The sequence below is a fragment of the Arvicanthis niloticus genome, chromosome 28 (assembly GCF_011762505.2).
Source record: "Arvicanthis niloticus isolate mArvNil1 chromosome 28, mArvNil1.pat.X, whole genome shotgun sequence".
NCBI classification, from domain to species: Eukaryota; Metazoa; Chordata; class Mammalia; order Rodentia; family Muridae; genus Arvicanthis; species Arvicanthis niloticus.
This window is the reverse complement of record NC_133436.1, coordinates 7,530,628-7,549,778: the sequence shown is the minus strand read 5'-3', so window position 1 is coordinate 7,549,778 and position 19,151 is coordinate 7,530,628. Positions and strand designations below refer to the sequence as shown.

General features: G+C 42.0%; 1 protein-coding gene and 1 pseudogene across 5 annotated transcripts in view; one reads left to right on the top strand and one right to left on the bottom strand.

Annotated features, from left to right (window-relative positions):
• The window catches only part of Prkn (parkin RBR E3 ubiquitin protein ligase), a 1,141,511-nt gene that overhangs the window by 486,981 nt on the left and 635,379 nt on the right, over positions 1-19,151 (bottom strand). The gene's annotated exons all lie outside the window — the stretch shown is intronic.
• On the top strand, positions 7,558-8,143 carry LOC143439955 (large ribosomal subunit protein eL19 pseudogene; annotated as a pseudogene).

The window sequence follows — 19,151 nt, the reverse complement described above, 5'->3', positions numbered from 1 at the left end:
AGTGGTGTGTGGTGGCAACATCCCCTCCAGAGTTAATTAATGATGGGGCTTCTTAGAAAGTTCCCTGCAACATTCATGGCTTCAGTTCTAGCTCCAGAGAGCCTATCCTGCAGCCAAGCTCAGTAGGCACAGGAAATGATAAATCCGAGCATGTGGTGCTGATGCCAGGCTCTCCCCAAACACTGCCCAAACACACAGAGGCAAATGTCTACTTTCCCATGTCACTACAGAATATGGAGGGAAGATTTCTCCTTGGACTTGGGGAAAGTAGAATACAAGGTGTTCATATGTGAACATTTCCCCAGGGTGGAGGTGACACTGGGGACATGTGTCTTTCCAGGACAACTTTGAAGTGTCCCCCTTGCCAGCACCACTCTAGCATCCAGCAGACTTGACATCAGCATTCCCCATGATCTAGATGTCAAAATGGCCTCACATCCTCTGAAGCACCTGTGATACCTGCCTGCCTCTAATTGTGACTTCAGAAGCAGAGGTCAGGTAGGGTGGGATGGTGGATGTTACAGGGTTTTTTTTTTTTTTTTTTATAATTATGGTTTATGATTAAGAGAAAATCACAACCTATGTAGATTAAAACAGCCTATACATCGCATATAATTAATTCTCTTCTTCATCCAAAGTAGGTGTATTTTTAGGCAGAGGGTGGTTTAGAACTGCAGGGGACCATGATTTGTGATGCAAGAGAAGAGAATCTGAGGCACGAAACTCAGAAGATACACTGAAACCTTCCTTCCTTCCAGGCTGATTCTCCTACACACCAGGTGGGGTGTGAGCCTCGCCTTCAGGGAGCTGCTAATAGCTAAAGGAAAGCTGAATAAAGTAAAGCCAGATGTGCTCAGAAGTTGCTATGAACCCAACATCTGCTCCAGAGAGAGGCAGCAAAGCAGCATAATTGAGAGTGTGAAGGGGCAGAGGTGCAGGGATTCTAGGCATAGCCCACACCACCCCAGAGCTGACATGAGTGTTCTGTCACAATCTGCACTCAGAGTGCATACACTGGGAATGTGGCGTCAGCCACGGTGGCTGCATTTACGGCTTGGACATTACCAACAACTGTAGAGTAGGACTCTTTGTTTTCCTAGCAGGTGTGTGTTAGAGTGCTCAGTCTCCCTCAGACAACCCCATTCCCCCACAGTTCCCTCTGGAACAAAGTTGATAAAAGAGCACACTTGGCCATGGCCCTTTAGTCTCTCCTTCCCCTTGCAAGACAATCTGCAAGCACAATTTTACCTTTGTCCAGTCTCCTCCTGCCCTATAGGCTAGATTACAGAGAATGTGGATTGCCCCTTCCTCCTGCCTCCCGAAAACCTGTAAGAGTCAGAAACTCCCCTGTCCCATGGATCTGAAGGTTCTCCCTGCAGGACCCCATCATGCCTCCTATGGTATGGTACTCACTTTCCTAATGATTTCCCAGGGACCTTGTGGCTCTCTATGGCCATGAATGAGCCTATAACCCTCCTCATAGAATTACACTGAAGGGTCACGTTGTCTCAGCTTTCCCTCTATGGATTGGCTTTCATGTTTTTCCTAATCTAACAATCTGGTTGTTACATGTCACTGACCACCAGAAGGAAGCCACTTCTGAGTCAAGAAGATGAAAATTACCATGGAGAGAAACAAACAAGGCTTTACTCAGTAGCAGAAGGAAGGGTGGCGGTGGCATCTGAACTGACAGGAAGTGGTGGCATCTGAACTGACAGGAAGTGGTCACTTCCCTCCGGGAAGCCTCTGACTGGGCAAGGGTCATGCCTTGAATCCGCCATGCTCTTGTCTCAGCCTTCTGCGCACTGTGATTAAAGGTATGTGCTTCACTGATGATAGACTATGAGGCAAAGGAGAAATGAGCAGGGAGAGGTGTCTGAGGAAGAAGGGACAGGGTCCGACAGAGCTGCAAAAGTTGCAGCTCTGTGTCAGCAGTTCCTCTACGACAGTCTCCTCCGGGTTTTAGCTGACTTTTGTACATGTTTTACATCTTACACTGACCGATGTTTTATCTTAAAAACACACCTTTTAGAGGCTCATCAAATCTCAACCCGTGCAATTTCTGTCCCATCTCAAATCCCCCCTTCTTAGGTAAAACGAAGACCCTATGCTGTTCAGTGTCTCTGCCTCTCCTGCCATGTCTTTGCCATTTCTAGATCTTTCACCCTTCTTACGTTTTCAGATTTATAGCATCTGCATTTTGCTCTGTGTCAGCAAAGACTGGAGGCTTTGCCTATGACAATCCAGCAGCTGAGATGAATTTCACCCACACAAGTGACTGTGTTCTCAGTACAGATGAGCTGCAATCTCTGCATGGAGCCTTCAGGTAGATCCCAGAGCTGTGTCACTAAGCCCGGACCTCTCAGAATAGAACTGTGCCAAGGGCAGCTCAGGCAATTAAAATTCCCGTACTCAATGTTTGGGTCTTTTGGTTTATATATGGACAGGTTTTGAGCATGGAGTTGTGCTTCTCTTATTGTCAAATGACCTTTCTTTCTTCTGGCTGACAGGATCAGCTTGAGCCTTCTCCATCTGCACCCTCAGCTCCTTCCCTGCCTCATTAACTGAGTTTTCTATGATGCCTTCCCTTTTAGATCTGGCTAACAATGACTTTCCTTTCTGGAATGTTCTATTGTACCTTCTGTTTTCCTTTACTTTGTGTGTCAATCTTCTCCTTAAGAATATGCCTCCAGGCTTTCCCCATCCCCTCCCAGAGAATGCTTTGATTTTACTCTTTGAATTGCTAATGTCTTTTCCTTGCTGACATCCATTGCCTCTTACTGGCATCTGAACTACACAATAACTAGTTTCAGAAAAGGCACCAAAATCTTAGAACCCATCATCTTTGAAAGTGACCATACTTATTTACACCCTTCTTAAAAACTTTGACTGGGTACTGAATTTTAGATTGAAGACTACTTCTCCATCAATCTTGGCTGCCTTTTGCCTTGATTCTGGTTTCAATACCAGAACTCCAGTAATGCACTGGGAGAGGAATGGCTTTGTTTGGTATAGGTTAAGAGGCTACATGAAGAGACAGTCTGGAGTCCTGCCCACACCCAGGAGGATGCTACTTGTGCTGCAACACCATCTTGGGTATCCGATGGATGATACTATTGGCATGAGCTTCCTCAACCATCAGTGGGACAGATTTTTAGAGTTCTAGGGAAAGGTGTGTGTTCTAAGTTTCTTAAATGGTATGCAATTTTGAGGATGGTTGCTCTGGTTTTTCTCTACTTTTATAGACTAAACTTTTTGATCTCATTCTCTGAGAGGATTAGTTTCTGCTGATTCTGGAAGAATCCCATTGGCTTATGAGGAACTTTGCTGTGCTTTGATTTACAATGAAGCTGAAGCATTAAAGGCTTTGCCTCTGTGAGAAGTGGGGTTAACAGGATTATTTGCATAGATTACCCATTATTGAGGCAACTGGTATCTTAATAAATACATAAATTTGAAAAAAATACTCCTGCAAAATGGCCATGATTACAAATCGGTGCTGTTTATTCACGTGGGCACATCTTCTATATTTATATGGGGATTTTGCTTTGAATTTACATTTGCCAAGTGACTCTTAACTTCCATGTTCATGTTTACCTTCTCATTTTTACTTGGATGCTGAAGATGAATTTCGCATCATTAATTTACAACTGTGCATTGGCCCTAAGGATAGCAGCGGGACATAAACAACAACATGCAAGTGACATAGCACTGTGAGTCAGTTTGGTCCGCAGAGTTTCAGCGTGTGTCTATTGAGATTGAAAAGACCATGGCCAGCTTTCTCATGCAGGAAATGAGAGCTATGTGGTTGGTTATCGGAACATGAGGAATGTGCTATGGAGGTGGAGCTTGAAGATTGACGTTTGTAGTTTGTAAGGTGTGAGTGAGTTCAGAGCCAAGCACCTCATCATCTTAACCAGGAGTTTTAACAGCTTAGCTCAGCAGTTAACCAGGGCTGGTTAACTGCACACAGAGCACAGCTTGAGGAGACCTGTTCTGAGAGAACCTTCCTGATTAGTACATGAGATATTATTTACACAAGCTAAGTCCTTCCAGAGGCAAAATCTTGGCTTATCTTGCCCCCTCGGCACACACTGCCAGCCCTTTCCTCCCGCCCTCCCATATGAACAATCCTCAATGACAGGTACTTCTTCCCAAAGCCTTCTGGCTTGGACAAATCAAACGGACTCTGGAAATTTAGAAAAGTTGATCTGTTGACAAACATACAGTGAAATGATGTAAAATAATTTTTAAGAGAGACTCAAACATTTGATTTCATATTTTACCTCTCATCTTCTGCTTAAAGAGATTTTAAAATCGGCCTTAACTTTAACTTAAATTTCAGATGTTCACTGACTTATCTATCGCCAGAACTGTCTCAAAGGGGGAGAGAGGGAAAGGCTATGAAAAGAAAAAGTCAATCCAGTGCTATAATTTGTACACACAAGTGTAGCAATGGTAAAATTGAATGCACAACTTCTTATTGATTGCCAAATATGCTTTCCAAAGAACCATGGCAAACAAGAGTATAGGAATAGGAAAAAGAAAACAAATCTCGTATTCTTCAAAATAAAATGAATGTAGACAAAGCAAATGCTTAATTGCACAGCCACAGCACTGAAGGAGAATGCTTGAGGGACAGTGGATGGGAGATGCTGGAGTAAAGTCTTTTGTAAGCCTGAAGTCTCAGGAGTCCTGGCAGCCTCTACCATTATACTCCTGGAGAATCTCGAGCTAAGCAGGACAGTTGTTTTGAAAGAGACAATGTGTTTGGAGATCATGTGGAAGAATTATGTAGGACCAAACATGCTGGAGTTTGCCTGGATAAAAGCCAAATGTGATGGTTAACATTGACTGCTGACCTAATGGGACCTAGAATCACCTAGGAGACATACCTCTGGCCTTGTCTGAGTTTCTAGATTAGGTTAATTGAGGTGGAAAAGACTATCTAAGAATGAAGGGCAGCATTCTATGAGCTGGGGTCCTGCACAAAAAGGAAATAAGGAACTGAACACCAATGTCTGTTGCTCTTTGCAATCTCCTGGCAGGGATGCTGAGTGGCCACTGCCTTACACTCCCACTACCATGCTTTCCCCACCATGATGAACCACACCCCAAAACTATGAGCCAGAGTAAACTCCATCCTGAAGCTGCTACCCAGGCTTCCTAGCTTTGTTCTGAACAACTTCTAGATTGAAGAAGTCTTTGGCAATACCTAGCTTTGTGCTCTGTTTTTCCTATGCCCTAAAAAATTCATGACCCTTGGAATTTTGAAAAGTTATGAGTATCTTTAAGGACAGTAGAGAATTTGTTAGGAGCAATAGATAGTCAACATGTTCCATCAGTCAAATTCAGAAGGAGAACAGCAAACCGAGGGAAAGTATGAGGCGTACATTGGCCCTGAAACTAATTTCTTACAATATAAAATTGTCCTGCTGATCAATACAAAAAGACAACCTAATAAAAAAAATAAACAAGAAGAGCTTAAAAGCAATCCAGGGACTAAACTACAAGTGATCAATAATGATCTGAAATATGCTCAGTGGGGTGAGAATCCATTATTTGCCCATTGGATTGGAAAATACTTAAAAACTTAGCAATAAATAACATAAAGTGAACAATCTCACCAATGAGAACAATAGGGGCAGGGCATCACTACCTCCGTGCTCTCAGATATGCTTTTTGTTTTTAAAAATAGCATTTTGTGAAAAATTTCAAGGTATTCATTATTTCACGGCAATGTGGTTTCTAACAATGTCCTCACTCAAGACCATGAGGATATATATATATATATATATATATATATATATATATATATATATGTGTGTGTGTGTGTGTGTGTGTGTGTGTGTGTGTGTGTGTGTGTATGTGTGTGTGTGTATGTATGTATGTATTGTTATTGACTGAATGCCTGTATCTTTTTTGTACCCTTTTATGCTAATGCTATAATCTTACATGGGACAGAATTTGAAGGTGAGGTCTTTGGGAATGATTGGATTAATATAAGATCGTGAAGGTAGGGACCACTTGGTGGGATTTGCCTGTTACGGAGAGGATGGAGAGAGATCAGAGCACATGTACAGTTCTTTCTTTTCCATGCTCTCTTGTCTCCCTGCCACACAAAGAATTGCAGGAAGGTTGCTGCCAACAAACAAGGAGAGCATCTTGTAATCTTGGACTTCCAAGGCCCCAGCATTGTGAAATGTGATTTTTCTCAAAATTCCACTTTGAATTCAAGACATAAGAAAACCAAACTGGACCTGGGTTGGAAGCTTCCTCTCTGTTGGCTTGTGTCTGTACTGCCAAAAGGCGTTATGTGAGGTACTGCGGGATAAAAGTCTTTGGTTGTTCTTTTCTGCTCTGGACCCTGTGAGCTACAATGCTGACTCATGAGGAAAAATACTGCATATAATAGTGTAACTGTTGTGAGAGTAACAAGCTACTGTCTAGTCGGGTTTGGGGCCCTCTCTGTAGGAGGGAATTCTACCTGGTAAAGTCAACCTGGCCAAAACTCTATATCCAGAGAGATCATAGGCCTTAAGGGGGAACCTAGTACTGTCATTTAAACAAATGGACATGTTGTCAAACTGCCTTCTGAATATTTATGTTTATAGAGATTAGTGCTGCTCTCAATCTTGGTCAGAGATGCCTCCTTGCAGCAGGGAATGGAAAGACACATAACAGTTGAAATGCTGAGAATACAAGCCTGTTGAGTGTGCAGCCATAAGTGGAACATCTCTATCACCTTGTTCAAGGCACAGGGACACAAAGACAGGAAATTGGAAAGATTGTAAGATAAGAGCTAGAAGATGGGAGGACTGCTGGGAAACAATGGCGCTGGCTATGACACGAACTCACAGCAGCAGTGGCTATCTACATGAGATGAAGCACAGAGACACTTCACTATACACAGGAGAACAGCTCCTGAGGCCCCACCCCTCCATGAAGAGCTTCTGGCAATGAGTGGTTGCTGGGGGAAGAGAGCCATTTTCTTCCTGGCCACTGCGAAATTGCTTGTGCTTCAGTTAATACAAACAACCCTTCCTTTATCTCAGTGGGTTACAAAATGAGAGCGGAAGACACAAAAGTAGGAGGAAGATGGGAAGAAGAAAGGGTTCAGAGGCATTGACGGGGGTTAGGGAGGGTGATGTGTGTGAAAATTACATATATGTACACACACACATATATACATGTATGGCAGGGTCACTTAATAAAAAAGTAAGTTATTTTTTGTTACTCCATCTATGATATTTTGTTTGTTAGCCTAAGCAGACTAAGCTATAAATGATAATATTCATTTTTGTATTATTTTTGAATATACTAAGTGTTAGAAAATTTCATGTATTACTCATATGAATTTGATGATAGAAATTATAGTCCAGCCAGATAGAAGGTAATAATGTATAGGCTTTAATTTTTTTTTTTAACAAGGCTGTGGCATATATTCTGAACAAAGGGGGTATTTAGCTTTGCATAAAGTCAAAAAGAGTACAAATTTGTGACCTTTTAAGAAAAATTCAGAGCAAGCTCTCTCCTTTTGCTGCTATGTCTGAACCCATGGGTATGTTCAGGCTACAGAAGAGGCTTGCCTCCAGTGTCCTCTGCTGTGGTAAAAATGAGGTCTGGTTGGACCCCAATGAGACCAATGAAATCACCAATGCCAACCCCCATCAGCAGATCAGGAAGCTGATCAAAGATGGGCTGATCACCCGGAAGCCCGTGACTGTCTGTTCCTGGGCTCGATGCTGGAAAAACACCTTGGCCTGACAGAAGGGCAGGTGTATGGGCACAGAGAGGTGGAAGGGTACTGCCAACACTCGGATGCCAGAGAACAGGATGAGGAGGATGAGGATCCTGCACCGCCTTCTCAGGAGATATCGGGGATCTAAGAAGATTGACTGCCATGTGTATCACAGTCTGTGCCTGAAGGTCAAAGGGAGTGTATTAAAAAGACAAGTGGATTCTCAAGGAGCATATCCACAAACTGAAGGCAGACAATGCTGGCAAGAAGCTATTGGATGACCAGGTGAATCCTCGCTGGTCTAGGACCAAGGAAGCACAAAAGTGCCAGAAGGGGCACACCCAGGCCAAGAAGGAAGAGATCACCAAGACCCTGTCCAAGGAGGAAGAGACCAAGAAATAAAGCTTCCTTCATGTCTATACATAGTGGCCTGGCTGTGGTCTCACATGGATCAGTCATTAAAACAAAACAAGCCTTTGTCCATTAAAAAAGGAAAGGAAAGAAAAGAAAAAAAATATAAGCACACATTTGTTACTTAGAGACTCAGGCACACGTTTTTTCGAACACACTGAAGCTGGAATGGTGATTGCCTCTGAGGACTTGGAATGCTGCCGGTGAGCATGGTGTGGACAGGGAGGGAGGGAGGGAGGGAGGGAGTCTTGCTTTTTCCTGCACACCCGCCTTCACTGTTGTTCTTTGCAGTGTGAAATGTGTAACTTGTATTAAGAAGAAATGAAAAACAGTGACTTGCTTCAAAGATGCTTTACCTTGAGATTCCCCATTTCCTTGAGGCACAGGCTGTAGGGAGGCTGGGACCGATCATCTATACACTGGCCCCATAAATGTGTATGGTGTTATGTTAGATGACATGATGCAAATACCCTTCTTCACATCTGAGTTAGAGATGCACCAGATTCGGGAGAAGCTGGGTTTCCCCAGAAAAGGTAAAGCACATTGTCCATGCTGGCTAGTAATGTTGTTACTCAGGGTTAGTGTCAGAGTCAGGGTCAGGGTCAGGGTCAGGGTCAGGGTCAGGGTCAGGGTCAGGGTCAGTGTCAGGGTCAGGGTCAGGGTCAGGGTCAGGGTTAGAGTTCGACAGGATTAGGATCAGGCCCACGTTCAGGGTTAGACAGGGTTAAAGTCAGGATTAGCATCAAAATTAACATCAGACAGGCTTATGGTTATGGTTATTGTTATGCTCAGGATCAGGGTAGGGTTAGGGTGGGGGTTAGACAGGGTTAGGATTATAGTTTGGTCATGGTTATGGTCCACATCAGGGGTTAGGGTCAGGGTCATGACCCTAAGTAGTCATGGGCTTATTCCCAAGAAGGACAGGGATGCTATTTTCCCAACTCCTCTGTCCTCAGTGGCAATTTGGTCCCTAAGAACTGTTCATGGAACCTCTGGATTCTAGACACCAGGTTCTAAATGGAGATGAGAGGAAGTAGAGGGAACATGACTGAAAAATCATGTGAGTTTCAAACTTCTCTGGACTTTGGTAGATCAGCCTTTCTAAATCTGAAGTGTGGTTTGTGGAAGCATTTCTTTTTCCTATTACATGGTGTTCGAATGGGATCATGCCCTCAACTCTCCCTTAGATGCATTTATTCTATTCTCCTTTAAGAACTGAGAAATAAAAATAGATTTTTAATTTTCCCTTAAAAACTTGCCAGCCTTTATTTCTTTGTTCGTTTTCTTGATGTCTTGCGTCGCCTTTACCAACGTGGGAATGTGATTGTTCTGTTGTTTATGTGGAACAGATCAGATTCAAAGCATGGTCCGAGGAGAACAAACTGCAAACCATGAAAGCAGAACATTTCGTTATTCATGCCATGCTGTGTGTCAATCAGTTAGTGGCTCTTAGCAGGCATCAAGCAGCAATCCGGCATGGCTGCTATGACATTGTCTTTCAGCATTCCCATTTGGAGAGCAGTTTGGAATGTGTATATAAGAAAACCCCACATATACATCCTCTCACAATTCATAAGCATGCACTACTGAGAGGACGAGAAGCAGAATTCATGTGCTAACAGGAACCCTCATAAAGGGATAAAGTGTAAGCACAAATTCCCAGTTGAATGGGAAGGATGAGTGTGGTGTGAGTTGGCAATCATTCTAAGTAACCACACACAAGGCTCATTTCCAGGTCTGTCAAATGGTAAAGGAAGCACCCATGTATTTCCTGGTGTGTGAGTGTGTGTGTGGGGGGGTACTATATCAACCCTAACATGTTTAAAAGACAAAAAAGGAAGAAGAGAGATGAAGGGAAGAAGAAAGAAAAAAAGAAGACCTAGGCAGACCACTAAACAACCCCTGCATCAAAGGACAGAGAGTATTAACATTTGAGTTAAAAGGTTGGGGTTTTTAATTAAGAAAAATAGTCTATGATGGTGTTTTAGTCCCCAAGGAGACAAAGGTGCATTGGGAAGATGGGACAGAAATAGCTGGTTGAGAAACATCTTACGATAGGTGATGGGACCATTTAAAGAGACAGGAAAATTCCACATAAAATGGAACACAGGTAATGGGAGACATGCCATCCCATAAGTGTATGATGTTACATACTTGCGGTAACTGAGAATTTCAAGCCAACTTCAAAATTAACGACTAAATAAGATATAAACTTGAAATATCTTGTGGAGAAACATTTGTTCAATGGCTCTGAGGGTCACATTTGGATTTTAGGATATGTCACTGAAGATGTGAACACAGAATATAAAGGACTTAGGTCCAAGGTAAGGACAGCCAATCTGAAGCTGATTTAATGATCTGGGCTCTATAGAGCATCACCACTGTGGTCTACAGCATCTCCTTGCGTACTGTTTGCTCCCTCATTCTTGCTGGTTTCTTCCCCCGTCTCCCAGAGCTTTAAGGTTTAAGCTGTATCCTGTGTTTTTCTTAAGCATGGTTCCTTCCTTACCCATCATGGCTGCATTGAACCGAACTTGTAAAGACTGTCTGACTGTCTGAACCTTTATTTTTAATGTTTCATTTTCACTTCAGAGTTCAGCCATCTATTTTACACTTTTGCTTTTTTGTTAAGACATCTGTAGCATTAAAAAAAAAAAAAAAAAAAAAAAAGGAATCTTGGCCCTCATGATTGTGGTCACAATGTCAATTTATTTGAATGGGTTTTAGCTTGCTGAGTAAAATATGTTTGTTTTTTCTTTTTGTTTTGTTTTGTTTTTTTTTTTCAGTAGGAGCATTGTTATCATCATAAGTCAAGGAAAATGATGTGGTCAAATTGGATAGATTTTGGGACTTCTGGCTTTGGGAACTTCTGGATGCCTAAGAGATTTACAGACCGCAATTTTTTTCATATTTAGGTATAGAAAAGGTAAAATTCAACAAAAGCCACAGATACTAAGTGATATTCAGGGTCCAAATACAGTCAAATGCATTTTGATTATGAAAACTGAGTTTTTCAGTCTGCCTCCTGCTGCACAGAGGTAATACACCTGGTGATCCATTCGCACATTTGAACCATTGTTAACCACAATGGACAAAGGAGAGTGAGATTCAGGCCTTGGCTATTATAACCCACTCACATGAGAGGGGAAGAAAAGCATAGCGCAGAATGACCCATCAAATTTCCCTGACAGGTGCTAATTCATTTTGATCCATCCCTCACTGTAATTTCATTGGTGTGTGCATCTGGGGGTGGGTGGGGTGTAGGAAATACATATTTATAAGGGTGGAAGCCCGCTGCTGTTGTTCTGTTTATAATTTACAGCAACAAAGAATTCATTTATAATTTCCATATTAGAAGTCCCAAGGTGACCCTACTGTGGATTCCAACCCCTCCCGCTGTGTAGGGTTTCTAACATAATAAAGAATAAAGCAAAACAACAGTATATCCTGACCTGGGCTCATGGGTAATCAATTCACATATTTACTGCGAAAACAATAGGCAGTACAAAACAGCAGCATTACTACAGTCTGCTGCAGAAAACCCTTGGGAGCTTGAGAAAGGCCTGCCTGGGAAGCAGTTGATTAATCAGAGTTACTGATGCTTCATTAAAGAGTTATTGTTTTAATTATAATTAACACTCAGTACTTACTTGTGGAAAAGGTGCGGGGAGATCCCCAGCATAGCCCCTGATGACACTTGTGGCTTTTGGGCTTTGTAAGTCATCAGCAAATGCACACAGTAAAACCCGACTCAAACAGAGGTGGGGGCTATGCAAAACACTGCATTCTGTGTGAATAACTCTCGGGTTAGGGGGCTATGGTGTATTATCTATGCACTCTACAGAATGCTTCAAGAGCTCTGTGGGGGAAGGAATTCTAGTATTTCCAAGAAAAATACCAACCTAAATTCCATGTGATGTATAAAAATCCTAGTGCCTATCATGATAAAAAACAAACCAAACAAAACAAAGCAAATAACTAAGAAAAAACTTTGCACATCATAATTAGAAAGACGACTCAAACTGGCATATTACTACACAAGAGAGCTACAGCTCATTAATAAACACATAAAATGTACTAAGCACAGCTAGTACTTAGAGAAGCATACATTTAAATCATCGTAAGACCTCACTCTACATATGATAGGTACATGATTGGAAGGTAGACAGACAGACAGAGATAATGAACAATTTGACAGCATCAGTATTGTCGAAGATGTGGCAAAACTAAAAATATGTTTCTACCTCATATAACAAGTTATAGCAGTACAAACCACTCAGATGACTTTCTAAAAATACAAAATATACCCTGTTATGAGATCCCAAAAAGGACCCAGTTATTCTCTTAGCTATCCAGTTGAAACAAATGTCCACACATACCCCTATATAGTGTGTCTATAGTGTTTCCAACACAACTCAGAACAGTGATACAAATAACCTCTGCTGGCATGTGGATAGACAATGTGTGTCCATTGTAATCATCAGAAAGACTTTAATGGGCTGCAATCAGGAGAGTAGTTCAGTGGTAGAGTGGTTTATTGCCCTGCATAAGGCCCTGGGTCCAATCCCCAGCAATGAAAAGGAAATGACATTTACATGAAACAACTTAATAAGAATGTCAAGATTACATTGAGAAAGTAAGCCAGATCAAGACTGTTTATAGAATGATTTTCATGAATCAGAACTTTCTATATAACAGATAAAGCTCTGTATACAGAAATGATCAATACTTGGGGATGCAGGTAGGGGGAAGGTGTTGGAGGATATTTGATCATACATTGAACCCCGAGATTGTGTTGTTTCCTTGGAAAAAAATATGTTTTTAGGTGTTGTATGGTTCAGCCCTAGCATATGTCTTTAATCCAAGAGCTTTCTGTTGATTGCAAACAGGATTAAATAGAGTCGACCATAGGTCAAGAGGTAGAGCCAACAGCCAGTTGACAGGGAGTGAACATAGGAAAAACCCATATAGAGTAAGAGGAGTCAGGAGGACAGATAGACACACAGGAAGTAGAAGGGAGGGTCATTCAGTTTGAAGGGTTTTTGAGATGAAGGAGAACAGAATTTTGGAACCATCAGCTGAGGACGATGGTCAGTGGGGTGCTCTCTTCGCCTCTCTGAGCTAACAGGCTTTCAACCCAGCATCTGGCTCCTGAGGTTTTATTGGTAAAATCAAACAGGTGAGATTTTGTTAAAAAAACAAAAACAAAAAACAATACATAGGAGAGGATATTTTAGGGTGACAGACATGTTCATAAACTGGACTTCAGTGATGGTGCACAGGGGCACATACTTATGTGTACATATTTATGTGCGGTGCTCAACAGTGAGTATGGATCACACCCCAGGAAAACCATCAGAATTCACTAGCTCAAAATTTATGAGTTGTGAGCCCTTGTATAGATTCACAACTACAATGAATTTAAAAAAAAATTATTAAGTCATCATGCCATAATTACACTTGAAAGCTTCACTTTCCCCTGGAACCACAGGCGTGTGTGCTGGAGCCTGTTAGTGGGGAATTCAGAACACAGCTGGCTTTAGATGGAAAGGTTTCAGGTGCTCTTTCTTGTGTGATGAGTCCACTCTGAATCTTTCTGTCCCTAACCCACCAAGATAACTTAGCAACTACTCTGGGCACAGGCTCATAACAGCCAGAGGGCCAAATTCTTGGTCAGTCATCAGCATTATGTATGAAGTCATCCACACAATTCTGTTACAGGGAATATATATGTATGTGCACCCCTATAATCCCAACTATTTGGGAGGCTGATGCAGGAGGACCATAATTTCCCAACTTCCTGAGCAACATAAGGAGATTCTGCCTCAAAATAAAAACGACTGCCAGCTGAGGAGAAAGATTATTGGTATAGCCTGGCATACACAAAGCTCTGGGTGCCACACCCAGAACCATATCAAAGGACAGTGTCAGCTGGCATTCTAATGTCCTTGTAGAAGATGGAGTAGGGGAAGAACATTTGTTTCCTGTCTGTTAAGGGTGCTAAACACGGACTTTAACAAATGAGATGATGCCCTTCCTGTGTTAAGAGGGAACATAACCAGAGAGCCTTACATCTACAGGCTAGTGGTAGCTGTTCCTTGACCTTTGTGGAAGGCCATCTCCAAGCCACACCTAATTCTTAGGAGGCACATGGCTGGCCTGGGATGGGCTGACTACTGAGATGAACACAGGTATGAGGAGCTTTCCAGGTCTCTCACAGAGTAGTGTTGCAATAACAAAGAGGAAACAGCTCTTCATGAAGGTGAAAGGGGGATATTACCATAGATCTGGGCGATCTGGAAACATTGACAGGATTTCCCATCAATGATCATCTAATTCTGAGTTGTGCTAAAATGCTGAGAAAATTACGAGTTATGTACAGTGAGGTGTTGTCCATTTTAACATGGTGCCACTCAAGTTTCAAAACACAAGACTAAATAGCCTTTTTTACTATCAAGAGCAGGGCAAGAATTTGGCAAGACTTCCACAAGCTTCACCTTGTCTTCCCCTCATCTCCTGATTCTCTTTTAAGAATTTACTTTTACTTTTATTTAAATTATGTTTATACCCATATGTGTATTTTGGGGGACTGGGAGTGGGGTACGGTACGTGTATGTGAGTGTAGTGCCCATGCAGGCCAAAATAGGGTTCAGAATCTCCTGGGTGGGCCTGGGGTTGCAGACAGGTGTGAGCTACCTGGCCTGGGGACTAGGAATGGTGGTCATATCACCTACAAAAGTAGTCTGAGCTCCCAACCACTGAGCCATCTCTCCAGCTTCTGGCTTCTCTTTTAAAAATCACATTAAGTCTGTGAGTTTGAAAACTAATTTCCTGATTCCTCCATATGACCTCACCTCTAGCCACTGACTTAGAAACGATTTTACCCTGATGTGCAAAACAGGGACCTGTTTCTCATATTGTGTGCAAACAAACACAGGCTAACTTCTTTTTCTCTCATAATAGGTAGTTAATATAAGAGAGAGGGGAACTGTGTGTATGTCTCTCTCTCTCTCTCTCTCTCTCTCTCTCTCTCTCTCTCTCTCTGTGTGTGTGTGTCTATGTACATACATATTATATATATATTGATATGTATATGTATTTATATATGTATACAGCTCTTACACCATTGTAAAATCAAAGAAAACAACAATTGTGTGTGTGTGTGTGTGTGTGTGTGTGTGTGTGTGTATGTGTGTGTGTGTGTGTGTGTAAAAGCTGTATATTTTCAGTAGAAACCACATTTCAAGTTTTGAATTTGAATTTTGATCTTTTTCTAGACTGGGACATGTGTGACTTTATGTTCTCAAGGTACTGGGCAACAGGATTATGCCACAGCTCCCAGACACCAGCATAGACAAGAAGTATTGAATTGTAGGTTGCCAAGTTAAGACATTTAATAGGTAAGGGCTATTATTATTTTACACTTAACAGTATTTTCCAGTTATGGTAGGTTCACTGGCACATGATCTCACTCTGAGTTGAGGGATGTATATATGTATGTGTGTGCATATATGTGAGTATATACATATATTACATATATACATACACATATAATTTTCTATTTCCAAAGCTCCATGTAGAGATATGATAGAGCTACATAAAATAACTGCACAATGAAACCCCATCCCAGTCAGCTGACATAAAAGGTCTAAGGACACATTTCCTCAGGATTAGTCACACAGGCCATGCGACGTGACCCCATTCTGGAAGTACAGGAACAGCTTATAAGGGACATTAATAATCAAGAGGTCAATACAGTACAAACCTAAAATTTGAAAATTATGTTTTGAGGAAGACTGGAGCATGGTGCTTAATTTTTATAACTCTCCTAGCCAATACGGCTTAATTTTCTGAAATTAAAATATATGTTCTTTTTTCCCCTAATATTTATTTCCAAATCATGTGTGCTTTGTGTTTATGTATATGTGGATGTCTGTGTGTGAATGCAATTGCTTGGGAGGTCAGAAGAGGGTAATGGATTCTACAGAGCTATAGGCAATTGTGGAGCCACCTGATGTGGGCTCTAAAATAAAATCCTGGTCCCCCGAGACAGCAACCAGCTCTCTTTGCTGCTTAGCCGTCTCTTCAGACCCAAGAAGTGTTTTTATGTTAACTGTGGTTATATCTTTATATCTTATAAATCCCATTTGCTCAGCATGACTTCCCATTGCTACTAATATTTGGAAATCAGCTCTTAGTCATCCCACCATCTCCCCCTAGGCAGTTACAGCCTCTAATAGGCTAGCTAGTGCCTTTTTGAATGGCTGGGGCGGGGCCTTGCATTTTCTCCTCTTATTGACCTGTGAATAGGATCATGTGGCCCCACCTATGTCCAGCTATCCCATACTTGTTCTGAAACCACTTGTCACTGGCTGTTCAGAGCATTCTGTTTGCTTCTCTATGTTTGTGTTTAACCCTTTGCATCCGTGGCCAAGCTTGGCTTCTTGCCTTCTGTAGATGTCGGTCTTAGCAAAGTATCTGACATGTGATAGGATTTTAGGAAATACTTTCTGAGCCCATGAATGAATCTCAAGAATTCGAAAGTTAGCATGAATTTTAGGGTCTAACAACCAAAATAATCTCTCCCAACTAGGTGGGTGATGGAGTTTCAGTGGAGGTCCGTATAGGTTAATTGCAGAACATGCACCTCATTCATTATGAGCTGCGAAACACCAGACACCCAGGGATCAAAGTTTCCATGCAGTGTGAAACCGCAAGCATGCTGATTCTCAAGCTGCTAAAACTGGAAGGAATTAATTCTTCTAAACAACCAGTTTCCCACCTTCAGCAGTGAAGGGTAGCTCAAAGACAGCTCTGGAATCTGCTGGGCAAATGTTCAGGTCCAGTGTCAGGAAGCCAGGGGGGAAACACATAAACTTCTAAGTGAGCAGTTAAAATAAACATTCTTCCTGGTTTATAAAGGAAAGTGAGCCCAAGTTAATTTTCACACAGTAAGGCTCCAAAGCTGTGTCTTGTCACATTCCAATGTAGTTTACATGGGGGCTCTGGGGGTTTGAATTGGAAATGCATTATACAGGCTCGCACACTTGGAGACTTGGTTCCTGGCTGGAGATGTGGTTCGGATGATTTTGAAGCATTTAGGAGGTGCAGCCTTGCTGGAGGACTGAGTCACTGCTGGACTGGACTTTGACAGATTACCACTTGCTCCATTTGCAGCTCGACCTGCTTTCCATGCCTGGTTGAAGATGCGAGCTCTCAGCTTCTTGCTGCCATGTCTCCCCATCATTATGTGCCCTCTCCTCAGGACCCTGAGCTAAAATAAACCTTTTCTTTCATACGTTGTTTCTGGTGATGGTGTTTTATCACAACAACAGGGGAGTAACGAATACAGGGCATACCTCTTCAGTTTGTATTTACCATGTAGCAGAAATTGCTGAATGTTTTATGAATACCATTTCCTTCTCAGGCCACTCCTTTGAGATTTGGTGTTATTAGTTTGTATTTAGAATTAGGAGGTTAGGCTGGCAGAGGTGAGATGGTTATCGGCAAGGTAAATGGTGGCTATTCTGCTTTAGGGACTTCTCAAAATCAACTGTGCTATGGCAAAGTTCGGGAGAGTCTCCCTCCAAGTCAATGAGAGTGTAGCTGACCGTAATGGCCAGCCCCTTCCTAGCTGGTGGTGGCAGTGAAGCAGTGTGGGATACGTGCTGAAATCCATCAGGCATGCAGTGGAAGTCATGCACTTACATACTTAAAACACACAGCCAGGGCCTTCTGGACCATGGGGTAGGTGTTTCCTTTGTACCTGGTTTCATGTTTCAATGCAATCTTTCTGATGTGGTTATGGGATAGAGACCATCCAGTTATCCTCCAGGAGGTCGGAGAACCTGCTAGCTTTGCGTGCATTTACTCTCCATATCTAGAACTGTTTGCAAAGATGAAAGGCTGCACACAGTATTTTAGCGTTCCCTGTGCCCTCTCCGGAGGCTCCCCTCGGTGTCCTTCTGTCTCCAAGTCAGCTGTCTGCTTGTCTGAGTAAAGCACAATTCAGGGAGCTTCAGGATTTTTCAGAGCTCTCGGAGAGACCTCAAATATAGCTTTTGTTTAAGACAAAACAAACCAAGTCCTAAAAGCATTTGTTTTTCTGAATTTAAGCCCCAATGGTGGAGAAGCAACCCAGAAGCTGTAGTAGCAGATGTGATTGCTAAGTGAATACAGGATCATGGGTGAGTGAGAAAAACTCCTTTCTCAAGGTCATAACCTATGTATTAATATAAAGAGCACAAAGGCAACAGTAAGGACCTCTTGCTGTCTTTCAAGAGGTAAAATATCACGTTTTCTCTTAAGTGACCAAGAGCTTAATAAGTCATCTGAAAACATGGGCAGCCCTGCGAGCTGGCAAAGGAACAGACTTTAAGACAGAAGCCTATGAGCTTCTTGAAACACACTGATGCCTGCCCTTCCACATGAGACCCTGGATGAGGTGGGACAGATCAGTCTCCTGGCAGAAACCAGTCACTCAAGCCTGCAGAGAAAGTTGCTCCAGTGTTAGCTCCTCCTCCGTAAGAGACAATGATTCATCTTTGCTACAGAAGATGACTTTAATACATAAGAAACTTTAACTCTAAACTCACCCGTTCTAGAGTTACTGGTAGACAGAAAATTAAAGCTTCTGGTAGTTGAAAGAAGGATAAATAACATTTATTAAGTAAAATTACATTTATGCATGCAGATGGTCTTATAATTTGCAGATGACTTTTAGGGTATGTTTGAATAGTCTCTTTTTTCTCTAATTGGCGTGATCTTAAGAAGCACAGTGGCAGACCCTCCAAACATACATGAATGCATATACTTCAGAATGCTTGCCTGATATCAAAGTGTTCCAGATTGAGAACAATGCAGTCTCTCTCTGACACAACGGGGAATATGTCACAACTAAATTTGACATCCTTAAGAATCTATAGGAACTAAATACATATACATATATGTATATTACATTAATAAAGGGATAAGGTTAATTATATTTATAACTAATGTA